Source organism: Triticum urartu, chromosome 1 (genome assembly GCF_003073215.2).
Source record: "Triticum urartu cultivar G1812 chromosome 1, Tu2.1, whole genome shotgun sequence".
NCBI classification, from domain to species: Eukaryota; Viridiplantae; Streptophyta; class Magnoliopsida; order Poales; family Poaceae; genus Triticum; species Triticum urartu.
The window spans coordinates 518,632,729-518,645,565 of NC_053022.1; positions in this window are offsets into that span (position 1 = coordinate 518,632,729).

Consider the following 12,837-nt stretch of genomic DNA (forward strand, 5'->3'; position numbering starts at 1 on the left):
AAACTGACTATAATAGAACCGATTCTTCCACGGGGCATTGAATATGTTACATGTTTGTGTGTTGTATGCATGTCTGATGTGTAAAGAAATTGGATAAATCAGTAGAAACTGTTAAGCTAAATATTTGTTTCATTGGCCTAAATGATAATAATCTATTACAAATTCGTTTACACGCGGGATAGTGGCGATTGGTGCAACCAAACTTTATACTGGTAAGGGCATCTTCAATGCCGACCCGACACCCGCAAACCGATCGTAACTGTTTGGATCATGCTGCCTGGACTGTGGAAGCCATCTGACGCAATTCTGTATCGGTCCGCGACACGGTCTGGACGTATTTTCTTCCGCAAGCCCGCTTCTGATCACACTGACCCGCCAAACCCCCTCCTCTCTCGCTGGCACGCGTTCCCTTCCGGCACCAGCTGCCTGCATTCATGCCGTTGTAGAGTGTGCTGCTCCACATTGACGTCGGGACAGAGCGAACGCGACCTCTCAACGCCTCCACCATCGAAGCGGCGCGTCGGCCAAGGGCGTCGTCCGCGATGCATCTCCGATGTCCGTGCCTATTCAATGCCGGATACGCGTTACCGTACGGGACATGATGGATATCTACCATGCTCGTTGAATGCCCTATTCATCTGTATGCCGCCATTAAGCAGGCTCGTTGGCCGAGAAACCTACTCCAGCGTCATGTAGTGACGCACCCGGACGCCTGGCCTCACCGAAAATCGCTATTTAAAGGCGTCCACACCCAGCTAACTCCACGCCAAAACACAAGCCGCTCCTGATCCTCCTCCATTGCTCTGCATCTGCCATGACTGCAGGCGGCGAAGTTTTGTGGAAGAGCCTTTCCACAGAGATGAAGCACAATGTGGTCGCCCCTTGCCGCCACCTGGCAGAGCCGCCATGCCAGGCGGATCGAGCCCGGATTGCCGGCCAACTCGCCCGAGGTCTCGGACGACGAGGAGGACCCCATGATGGAGATGGGCTCCAACGACACCACCCTGGCTCTTGTGCTTGTGCATGTTGGCTTCACAAAGCATTGATGGGTAGGACGTGGCAAATAAAGTCTCACATACAGAAGCAAAAAAAATCACAAACCATTGAATGACCTTAACGTTTGTGTGCATGTCCACCGTGTAAATAAAGGATTGACCTACAAAAACACGGTGGTAACAGTGAAAACTAACTATAATAGAACCGATTCTTCCACAGGGCATTGAATATGTTACATGTTTGTGTGTTGTGTGCATTTCTGATGTGTAAAGAAACTGGATAAATCAGTAGAAACTGTTAAAATAAATATTTGTTCCATTGACCTGAATGATACTAATCTATTACAAATTCGTTTACACACGGGATAATGGCGATTGGTGCAACCAAACTTTAGGGTGCTAACAGCTGGATTAGACAAATAATCTTCATCTGGATAATATTACTATAATATTACGTAACTACGACTAGGGATCGCGTTTAGGTTGATTCTCCACAACTAAACCGACGGGTCGATGAGGCGGTCCGCTAACTACGTGATCTGAACATCGGAGGACCCAGCTGCAAAGGAAGACTAGAACTAGGAGATTAACTAGGGCGAGGCGGTGTAGGCTCCTAAGATATATTCCACCGTCACGAATTGGATGGATGAACACATGTGGCCACTTCTAGAAGTTGGAATTGCGGGCACATAACAAACAATGAGGGTCTGAGTGTGTGGGGACCCCGACTCATAAGTCGTAATCATCGAATGCACGTGTACAGTGATCCCAGAGATCAATGTTCACTGAACACATAGAAACTGAATAACAAGAGTCTTACATCCATACATACCGTCTTACATAAATTATGACCGTTATGGTCGAGTCTTGAGTATAACTTCGCAGCGGAAATCTTCGTCGATAACTTGGACCCATGCCATCTGCCTTAACCCTACAGGCATTCTGACTGGGAAGTGTCCTAGCTCGCATGTTTGTCACCGAAGTATTCTTCATCATATCCTGTTCTTTCATGCCTGGCCAATAAAATAAACAGTGGCAAGCCAATGAGTACTTTGAATGTACTCACAAGCAACTCATGTTTTGGCTCAAGATACAACAATGCATGACATAGGTAAATTTTTTGCAGAAAGCTAATTTTGTTGTGTTATGACATGTTCAACAACTGGTAAAACATGCATCATATGAATTCAAGTAACCTTAGGAACCGGTTACAGATATCAACATAAAGGGAGTGGGCTCCAACCCAACTCATCCATGTCAAGTCCTTTGACTTGACCCAAGTAGTTCTTCCCACACACACTGGTTTGTAAACAAGTGGACGTAGCCCAAGAGCGGTTACCCAACTGTCCTTGACCGTGGACACGGCTATTCGAATAGTTTTACACTCTGCAGAGGTTGCACACTTTACCCACAAGATCCGGGGAACTTCCGTGTCATCCACGACCTGCGGTACCTCAAGTACCCGGGGTAAGCACCCGATCACTATCTTTCCCTAGACGACACTAACATAGAGTCCACTCGATTGGTAGTAACCCCCCGTGCCCAACATTTCACATCTTAAAATTATGGAGCCTGGCTCCCATATTCATCACATACCACAAGCACGGGGTACCAACGGTGTGTCCGGTGCCCTGTGAAAACAGTCATGGCCGCCCTACCTGGCACGACCCCGTCCCGAGAGAGCGCAACAACAACTCTCCCATCACTAGTAATGCGGACTCCAAGCTAGTATCGACCTAGGTAATCAATAATGCCATTTCCCATATAAGGGTAGAGTGGTTGCGCATGTAAGGTTGGAATAACGGTCGCAACTTAAACTAATCCGTTTTGAAAACAACACACACACTTGCCTCGGTACACCACTTCGTCATCAAGTGGTTACCCAACTCATTATCTCCTTCGGGCATAAGTGGCACCCGACAGGGTTTTCGAAAACTCTTTTGAAAACAATCTTGCTCCCATCACCATGCATATTCCTGTCCCTTTTTGCGTAGCAACTACTTTAGCATCCTATCTGTTGGGGAACATAGTAATTTCAAAATTTCCTACGCACACGCAAGATCATGGTGATGCATAGCAACGAGAGGGGAGAGTGTTGTCTACATACCCTCGTAGACCGTTCGCTGAAGCGTTATATCAACGCGGTTGATGTAGTTGTACGTCTTCACGATCCGACCGATCCAAGTACCGAAAGCACGGCACCTCCGAGTTCTGCACACGTTCGGCTCGGTGACGTCCTCGCCTTCTCGATCCAGCAAGAAGGGCGAAGTAGTAGATGAGTTCCAGCAGCACGACGGCGTGGTGAAGGTGTTGGTGAAGAACAATCTCCGCAGGGCTTCGCCTAAGCACTACGAAAACTAGGACGGAGGATAAACTAGAGGGGACGGGGTTGCCGGCACACGGCTTGGTGTTTCTTGATGTGTCTTGGGTGCTAGCCCTACCCCTCTATTTATATGTTGAGCCTTGGGGTCGAAACTTGGAGTAAAAGCCTCCACAAAGTCGGTTTCACCCGAAAGGAAAGAGTCCTTCTCGGACTCCAGGGCCAGACGCCAGGGTTCCCGGCGTCTGGCCCCTGGACTCCGCAAAACTTCCTTTTGCGCTTTCCAAAAACCTTGTGGGCTTTACCCTTTGGCCCAAATAAAGTGTTCTTGTACCCAAACATTTCGGGAAACATCTGGAACCCCTTCTGGTGAATTCCGGAACCCTTCTGGTGACCAAACACTATTATCCCATATATCAAACTTTATCTCCGGACCATTCCGGAGTTCCTCGTCATGGCCGTGATCTCATCCCGGACTCCGAACAACATTCGGTCACCAACATACATAACTCATATAGTACTATATCATCAACGAACGTTAAGCATGCGGACTCTACGGGTTCGAGAACTATGTAGACATGACCGAGACACCTCTCTGGTCAATAACCAATAGCGGGACCTGGATTCCCATATTGGCTCCTACATATTCTACGAAGATCTTTATCGGTCAGACCGCATAACAACATACGTTGTTCCCTTTGTCATCGGTATGTTACTTGCCCGAGATTCGATCGTCCGTATATCAATACCTAGTTCAATCTCGTTACCGGCAAGTCTCTTTACTCATTCCATCATACATCATCCCGCAACTAACTCATTAGTTGCAATGCTTGCAAGGCTTATAGTGATGTGCATTACCGAGTGGGCCCAGAGATACCTCTCCGACAATCGGAGTGACAAATCCTAATCTCGAAATACGCCAACCCAACAAGTACCTTTGGAGACACCTGTAGATCACCTTTATAATCACCCAGTTATGTTGTGGTGTTTGGTGGCACACAAAGTGTTCCTCCGGTAAACGGGAGTTGCATAATCTCATAGTCATAGGAACATGTATAAGTCATGAAGAAAGCAATAGCAACAAACTAAACGATCAAGTGCTAAGCTAACGGAATGGGTCAAGTCAATCACATCATTCTCCTAATGATGTGATCCCGTTAATCAAATAACAACTCATGTCTATGGTTAGGAAACTTAACCATCTTTGATCAACGAGCTAGTCAAGTAGAGGCATACTAGTGACACTTTGTTTGTCTATGTATTCACACATGTATTATGTTTTCGGTTAATACAATTCTAGCATGAATAATAAACATTTATCATGAAATAAGGAAATAAATAATAACTTTATTATTGCCTCTAGGGCATATTTCGTTCAGTCTCCCACTTGCACTAGAGTCAATAATCTAGATTACACAGTAATGATTCTAACACCCATGGAGCCTTGGTGCTGATCATGTTTTGCTCGTGGAAGAGGCTTAGTCAACGGGTCTACAACATTCAGATCCGTATGTATCTTGCAAATTTCTATGTCTCCCACCTGGACTAAATCCCGGATGGAATTGAAGCGTCTCTTGATGTGCTTGGTTCTCTTGTGAAATCTGGATTCCTTTGCCAAGGCAATTGCACCAGTATTGTCACAAAAGATTTTCATTGAACCCGATGCACTAGGTATGACACCTAGATCGGATATGAACTCCTTCATCCAGACTCCTTCATTTGCTGCTTCCGAAGCAGCTATGTACTCCGCTTCACACGTAGATCCCGCCACGACGCTTTGTTTAGAACTGCACCAACTGATAGCTCCACCGTTTAATATAAACATGTATCCGGTTTGCGATTTAGAATCGTCCGGATCAGTGTCAAAGCTTGCGTCAACGTAACCATTTACGATGAGCTCTTTGTCACCTCCATAAACGAGAAACATATCCTTAGTCCTTTTCAGTTATTTCAGGATGGTCTTGACCGTTGTCCAGTGATCCACTCCTGGATTACTTTGGTACCTCCCTGCTAGACTTATAGCAAGGCACACATCAGGTCTGGTACACAGCATTGCATACATGATAGAGCCTATGGCTGAAGCATAGGGAACATCTTTCATCTTCTCTCTATCTTCCGTAGTGGTCGGGCATTGAGTCTTACTCAACTTCACACCTTGTAACACGGGCAAGAACCCTTTCTTTGCTTGATCCATTTTGAACTTTTTCAAAACTTTGTCAAGGTATGTGCTTTGTGAAAGTCCAATTAAGCGTCTTGATCTATCTCTATAGATCTTGATGCCCAATATGTAAGCAGCTTCACCGAGGTCTTTCATAGAAAAACTTTTATTCAAGTATCCCTTTATGCTATCCAGAAATTATATATCATTTCCAATCAGCAATATGCCATCCACATATAATATCAGAAATGCTACAGAGCTCCCACTCACTTTCTTGTAAATACAGGCTTCTCCAAAAGTCTGTATAAAACCAAATGCTTTGATCACACTATCAAAGTGTTTATTCCAACTCCGAGAGGCTTGCACCAGTCCATAAATGGATCGCTGGAGCTTGCACACTTTGTTAGCTCCCTTTGGATCGACAAAACCTTCTGGTTGCATCATATACAACTCTTCTTCTAGAAATCCATTCAGGAATGCACTTTTGACATCCATTTGCCAAATTTCATAATCATAAAATGCGGCAATTGCTAACATGATTCGGACAGAATTAAGCATCGCTACGGGTGAGAAGGTCTCATCGTAGTCAATCCCTTGAACTTGTCGAAAACCTTTTGCAACAAGTCGAGCTTTATAGACAGTAACATTACCGTTAGCGTCAGTCTTCTTCTTGAAGATCCGTTTATTCTCAATTGCGTGCCGATCAACGGGCAAGTCAACCAAAGTCCACACTTTGTTCCCATACATGGATCCCATCTCAGATTTCATGGCCTCAAGCCATTTTGCGGAATCTGGGCTCACCATCGCTTCTTCATAGTTCGTAGGTTCGTCATGGTCTAGTAACATAACTTCCAGAACAGGATTACCGTACCACTCTGGTGCAGATTTTACTCTGGTTAACCTACGAGGTTCAGTAACAACTTGATCTAAAGTTTCATGATCATCATCATTAACTTCCTCACTAATTGGTGTAGGTGTCGCAGAAACCGTTTTCTATGATGAACTACTTTCCAATAAGGGAGCAGGTACAGTTACCTCATCAAGTTCTACTTTCCTCCCACTCACTTCTTTCGAGAGAAACTCCTTCTCTAGAAAAACTCCGAATTTAGCAACAAAAGTCTTGCCTTCGGATCTGTGATAGAAGGTGTACCCAACAGTCTCCTTTGGGTATCCTATGAAGACACATTTCTCCGATTTGGGTTCGAGCTTATCAGGTTGAAGCTTTTTCACATAAGCATCGCAGCCCCAAACTTTCAGAAACGACAACTTTGGTTTCTTACCAAACCATAGTTCATAAGGCGGTGTCTCAACGGATTTCGATGGTGCCCTATTTAAGGTGAATGCGGCCGTCTCTAAAGCATATCCCCAAAACGATAGCGGTAATTCAGTAAGAGACATCATAGATCGCACCATATCTAATAAAGTACGATTACGAAGTTCGTACACACCATTACGTTGTGGTGTTCCGGGTGGCGTGAGTTGCGAAACTATTCCGCATTGTTTCAAATGAAGACCAAACTCATAACTCAAATATTCTCCTCCATGATCAGATCGTAGATACTTTATTTTCTTGTTACGATGATTTTCAACTTCACTCTGAAATTCTTTGAACTTTTCAAATGTTTCAGACTTATGTTTCATTAAGTAGATATACCCATATCTGCTTAAGTCATCTGTGAAGGTGAGAAAATAACGATATCCGCCACGAGCCTCAACATTCATTGGACCACATACATCTGTGTGTATGATCTCCAACAAATCTGTTGCTCTTTCCATAGTTCCGGAGAACGGCGTTTTAGTCATCTTGCCCATGAGGCACAGTTCGCAAGTACCAAGTGATTCATAATCAAGTGGTTCCAAAAGTCCATCAGTATGGAGTTTCTTCATGCGCTTTACTCCGATATGACCTAAACGGCAGTGCCACAAATAAGTTGCACTATCATTATCAACTCTGCATCTTTTGGCTTCAATATTATGAATATGTGTATCACCACTATCAAGATTTAGCAAAAATAGACCACTCTTCAAGGATGCATGACCATAAAAGATATTACTCATATAAATAGAACAATCATTATTCTCTGATTTAAATGAATAACCGTCTCGCATCAAACAAGATCCAGATATAATGTTCATGCTCAACGCTGGCACCAAATAACAATTATTTAGGTCTAATACTAATCCCGAAGGTAGATGTAGAGGTAGCGTGCCGACCGCGATCACATCGACTTTGGAACCATTTCCCACGCGCATCGTCACCTCGTCCTTAGCCAATCTTCGCTTAATCCGTAGCCCCTGTTTCGAGTTGCAAATGTTAGCAACAGAACCAATATCAAATACCCAGGTGCTACTGCGAGCATTAGTAAGGTACACATCAATAACATGTATATCACATATACCTTTGTTCACTTTGCCATCCTTCTTATCTGCCAAATACTTGGGGCAGTTCCGCTTCCAGTGACTAGTCTGCTTGCAGTAGAAGCACTCAGTCTCAGGCTTAGGTCCAGACTTGGGTTTCTTCTCCTGAGCAGCAACTTGTTTGTTGTTCTTCTTGAAGTTCCCCTTCTTCTTCCCTTTGCCCTTTTTCTTGAAACTGGTGGTCTTATTGACCATCAACACTTGATGCTCCTTCTTGATTTCTACCTCCGCGGCCTTTAGCATTGCGAAGAGCTCGAGAATAGTCTTATTCATCCCTTGCACATTATAGTTCATTACGAAGCTTTTGTAGCTTGGTGGCAGTGATTGAAGAACTCTGTCAATGACACTATCAACAGGAAGATTAACTCCCAGTTGAGTCAAGTGATTATGATACCCAGACATTTTGAGTATATGTTCACTGACAGAACTATTCTCCTCCATCTTGCAGCTATAGAACTTATTGGATACTTCATATCTCTCAATCTGAGAATTTGCTTGAAATATTAACTTCAACTCCTGGAACATCTCATATGCTCCATGACGTTCAAAACGTCGTTGAAGACCCGGTTCTAAGCCGTAAAGCATGGCACACTGAACTATCGAGTAGTCATCAGCTTTGCTCTGCCAGACGTTCATAACATCTGGTGTTGCTCCTGCAGCAGGCTTGGCACTTAGCGGTGCTTCCAGGACGTAATTCTTCTATGCAGCAATGAGGATAATCCTCAAGTTATGGACCCAGTCCGTGTAATTGCTACCATCATCTTTCAACTTTGCTTTCTCAAGGAACGCATTAAAATTCAACACAACAGCACGGGCCATCTATCTACAAACAACATAGACAAGCAAGATACTATCAGGTACTAAGTTCATGATAAATTTAAGTTCAACTTAATCATATTATTTAAGAACTCCCACTTAGATAGACATCCCTCTAATCCTCTAAGTGATCACGTGATCCATATCAACTAAACCATGTCCAATCATCACGTGAGATGGAGTAGTATCAACGGTGAACATCACTATGTTGATCATATATACTATATGATTCACGCTCGACCTTTTGGTCTCCGTGTTCTGAGGCCATAACTGTTATATGCTAGGCTCGTCAAGTTTAACCTGAGTATTCCGCGTGTGCAACTGTTTTGCACCCGTTGTATTTGAACGTAGAGCCTATCACACCCGATCATCACGTGGTGTCTCAGCACGAAGAACTTTCGCAACAGTGCATACTCAGGGAGAACACTTATACTTTGATAATTTAGTGAGGGATCATCTTATAATGCTACCATCAATCAAAGCAAGATAAGACGCATAAAAGATAAACATCACATGCAATCAATATAAGTGATATGATATGGCCATCATCATCTTGTGCTTGTGATCTTCATCTCCGAAGCACCTTCATGATCACCATCGTCACCGGCGCGACACATTGATCTCCATCGTAGAATCGTTGTCGTCTCGCCAATCTTATGCTTCCACGACTATCGCTGCCGCTTAGTGATAAAGTAAAGCATTACAGGGCGATTGCATTGCAGACAATAAAGCGACAACCATATGGCTCCTGCCACTTGTCGATAACTCGGTTACAAAACATGATCATCTCATACAATAAAATTTAGCATCATGTCTTGACCATATCACATCACAACATGCCCTACAAAAACAAGTTAGACGTCCTCTACTTTGTTGTTGCAAAATTTTACGTGGCTGCTACGGGCTTAGCAAGAACCGTTCTTACCTACGCATCAAAACCACAACGATAGTTTGTCAAGTTGGTGTTGTTTTAACTTCACAAGGACCGGGCATAGCCACACTCGGTTCAATTAAAGTTTGGAGAAACTGACACCCGCCAGCCACATATGTGCAAAGCACGTCGGTAGAACCAGTCTCGCGCAAGCGTACGCGTAATGTCGGTCTGGGCCGCTTCATCCAACAATACCGCCGAACCAAAGTATGACATGCTGGTAAGCAGTATGACTTATATCGCCCACAACTCACTTGTGTTCTATTCGTGCATATGACATCTACGCATAAAACCTGGCTCGGATGCCACTGTTGGGGAACGTAGTAATTTCAAATTTTCCTACGCACACGCAAGATCATGGTGATGCATAGCAACGAGAGGGGAGAGTGTTGTCTACGTACCCTAGTAGACCGTTCGCGGAAGCATTATATCAACGCGGTTGATGTAGTCGTACGTCTTCACGATCCGACCGATCCAAGTACCGAAAGCACGGCACCTCCGAGTTCTGCACACGTTCGGCTCGGTGACGTCCTCGCCTTCTCGATCCAGCAAGAGGGGCAAAGTAGTAGATGAGTTCCGGCAGCACGACGGCGTGGTGACGGTGTTGGTTAAGAACAATCTCCGCAGGGCTTCGCCTAAGCACTAGAAAACTAGGACGGAGGATAAACTAGAGGGGATGGGGTTGCCGGCACACGGCTTGGTGTTTCTTGATGTGTCTTGGGTGCTAGCCCTACCCCTCTATTTATATGTTGAGCCTTGGGGTCGAAACTTGGAGTAAAAGCCTCCACAAAGTCGGTTTCACCCGAAAGGCAAGAGTACTTCTCGGACTCCAGGGCCAGACGCCAGGGTTCCTGGCGTCTGGACCCAGACGCCAGGGACCCTGGCGTCTGGCCCCTGGACTCCGCAAAACTTCCTTTTGCGCTTTACAAAAACCTTGTGGGCTTTCCCCTTTGGCCCAAATAAAGTGTTCTCGTACCCAAACATTTCGGGAAACATCTGGAACCCATTCCGGTGAATTCCGGAACCCTTCCGGTGAGCAAACACTACTATCCCATATATCAAACTTTATCTCCGGACCATTCCGGAGTTCCTCGTCATGTCCGTGATCTCATCCCGGACTCCGGACAACATTCGGTCACCAACATACATAACTCATATAGTACTATATCGCCAACGAATGTTAAGCGTGTAGACCCTACGGGTTCGAGAACTATGTAGACATGACCGAGACACCTATCTGGTCAATAACCAATAGCAGGACCTGGATGCCCATATTGGCTCCTACATATTCTACGAAGATCTTTATCGGTTAGACCGCATAACAACATACGTTGTTCCCTTTGTCATCGGTATGTTACTTGCCCGAGATTCGATCGTCGGTATCTCAATAGCTAGTTCAATCTCGTTACCGGCAAGTCTCTTTACTCGTTCCGTAATACATCATCCCGCAACTAACTCATTAGTTGCAATGCTTGCAAGGCTTATAGTGATGTGCATTACCGAGTGGGCCCAGAGATACCTCTCCGACAATCGAAGTGACAAATCCTAATCTCGAAATACGCCAACCCAACAAGTACCTTTGGAGACACTTGTAGAGCACCTTTATAATGACCCAGTTACGTTGTGACGTTTGGTGGCACACAGTGTTCCTCCGAAAAATGGGAGTTGCATAATCTCATAGTCATAGGAACATGTATAAGTCATGAAGAAAGCAATAGCAACAAACTAAACGATCAAGTGCTAAGCTAATGGAATGGGTCAAGTCAATCACATCATTCTCCTAATGATGTGATCCCGTTAATCAAATGACAACTCATGTCTATGGTTAGGAAACTTAACCATCTTTGATCAACGAGCTAGTCAAGTAGAGGCATACTAGTGACACTCTGTTTGTCTATGTATTCACACATGTATTATGTTTTCGGCTAATACAATTCTAGCATGAATAATAAACATTTATCATGAAATAAGGAAATAAATAATAACTTTATTATTGCCTCTAGGGCATATTTCCTTCACTATCTACTCCCACCGGCATAACCCTCATAGGAAGGTAGGGTCATGCATAATGCAAGTATCAACAAGGAAGTAATAGAGGCAACCCATCAAGGTGGTTACCACCTCATCATGATTCCGTTGCAACAACAATATGGTGCTATATGACATGCATAAAAAGGCTTTCTTAGACATGGTCAAAGGGCTGCTTGCCTGGTTCATCAGAGTCTTCAAGTCTTCTGGTTCATCTCCGAGTATTTCGTCTACTTTGTCAACTAATGTCGGAAACAATCATAGTAAGCAACACAACAAGGCAGAAAATAAAATTGCTCCAAAAATATTAATTTGACTTTTCTAGGACATCTCTGGTTATACGAAAAATAACCAGAGTGGTTTCATTGGGATTGGGTCAGTGGATATTCCTGAACATTTCAATTTGATGGAATCAAGGGATTTGTGGATTTGCAAGAAGTGTACAGAATTATTATTTTGAAAAATGAGCAAAGGCACCCATTGAGCAAAGAATGATTTTAGAAGCATCTAGGATTTGGTTTCACTGGATTTGGAGTCAAAATGATTTTCCTATGAATTTGCAAAGTTGACAAATATGAAGAAATGGCTCATTATTTTGTGTGGTACAGAAAGTATTAAGAAAAATGTTCATAAACTAAGTTATGAACTTAGAAGCATCTAGGAATTTGAATCATGGCATTTGGATCAATTTTGAGCTCTCTATGATTTTCTAAAGTTCATCACAGAAATAGGAAAAATAGGGTTTTTCGAAATATGCGTGAATAAAAGTTTCCTGGAAAAATGTGCAAACAACACCATGTGATAGATCATGAATTTATGAACTACTAAAAATTTGAATCATCAAATTTGGAGCTCTGTTGAATTATTTATGGATTTTTGAAGTTGACTGGAAAAAGAAAAAGGAAATAAGGCTTTAACCTTATCCTGCGCACGGGGCGACAGATAGACCGTGGATCGGTGAAAGGACATGCGGTGCCCCCATGTGTGGTTTTGGTAATTGATGACAATCTCTATGGACTAACGGTTGCCTTGAGTTATATTTGAAGGATTTGTCCATAGGATTGTCTTGAAGTCCATGTGTTGGTTTCAAGGAGTTTATGAGATGGCCAAAGTGCTTTTCATGGAATTATCCAAAGATTGGTCATGTGTGAGTTGAGATGGCCAAAGTGCT